Source organism: Apis dorsata, unplaced genomic scaffold (assembly GCF_000469605.1).
Source record: "Apis dorsata unplaced genomic scaffold, Apis dorsata 1.3 scaffold_238, whole genome shotgun sequence".
NCBI lineage: Eukaryota > Metazoa > Arthropoda > Insecta > Hymenoptera > Apidae > Apis > Apis dorsata.
In genome coordinates this window covers 5,059-6,453 of record NW_006263518.1, presented here as the reverse complement: position 1 = coordinate 6,453, position 1,395 = coordinate 5,059, and positions in this window count along the sequence as shown.

Sequence of the window (1,395 nt, the reverse complement as noted above, 5' to 3'; positions counted from 1 at the left end):
CACGCCCCGCGCGCCCCTACCCCGCAGCCTGCCATAGCTACCTCGACACGGAACCTCGTCCCTGCCACCACAGCAACCCGATATTTTATACCGTGAAACCTGTCTGTCTCTCCGACCGGCCCCGCTTAATAAGCAGCTTTCAAAATAGAAATGTAATGGGTCGGTGGGGAAGGGAATGTCGGGTGATTGATTGCTCGCTCAGCGACTTACCGACTTGCCACAGCCCACGGGGTAACGAATGACAGCCACTTAAGCGCTGTTTGCCTACAGTTTTGTAAAAGCGTTTTAATTATCGCCCCGACCGCGCCTCGAGTTTGTCGCGTACGCTCATCCACCGTATACCGAATCCGATCCGTTTCGACTTTCGTCCAACGACCGATCCCGCGTCTATCTTCGTCGATAACTTTCCAATTTTCGTTTCGTTTCATTCCCTCCCTCTCCCTCTCTCTCTCTCTCTCTCTCTCTCTCTCTCGAAACTCACGCGAAACGAAACGACCACAAGTCGATCGTGACCCGATTTATAAAATATACCAGCTATATAACCCGTTCCACGCGGTTGCAAGATTGTGACACCGTTTCACGCGATACGATTTTAAATAAGATAAAGCGATCGGTCGAGTGGTTATGTTACAAGGTAATTACGACGAATTATCACCGCGTAGACTGCGTATTCGCGGTAACCGATAAAGTTAGCCTCCTGGAGTAGAGGACGTATTTTGCGTTTGGAATGCAAACTATATACTATAATATAACAGCGGAGCGAATATAGAGTCGTGTCGTTGTTGTTGTCGTTTCGATTTCAATTCGCAACGTTTCGTGCGTGGACGAGGAACGCGATAAAGTGCGATTATTTTTTTCCATCGCAAAAATTCTAGATACGATTTAAATTTTAAATTGAACTAAAAAAATAACTTTATCCGAAGCTCGAATCATTTATACGATGATAATTCCAAGTTTTTTAAAATAAATTTACAATATATACTGGCAATCGTAACGATGATTTGCGATAAGGATGATCGTTCCCGTTGAATTTCCATTTTCAATCAACAGTTCGGGGACGAGGTGATATTAAATCTTTCTATCTTGTAATATTTCCCAGAAGAAATAAAGGTCTCTGGGAGTTCTACTTCCATTGTATATCCGTCTTTGTTTTTCCCGTTTATCTCTCTCCCTCTCCCTTCCCTCTTGCTCCGTTTCTGCGAAGTTATGGCGCCGTTAATACCCCAATGGCAAGTCTTTGACGTTTTGACGCTGACGGATGAGTTTACGGCTAATATAGTTCTCTTTCATCTCCGCCGCTCCTTCAACCCACGTTTCGGAGATTTCAAAACGACAGCTACCAGACGGATAAAGATTCAGCTTTGATGCTTTACTGACAGATGTAGCGACATAAAC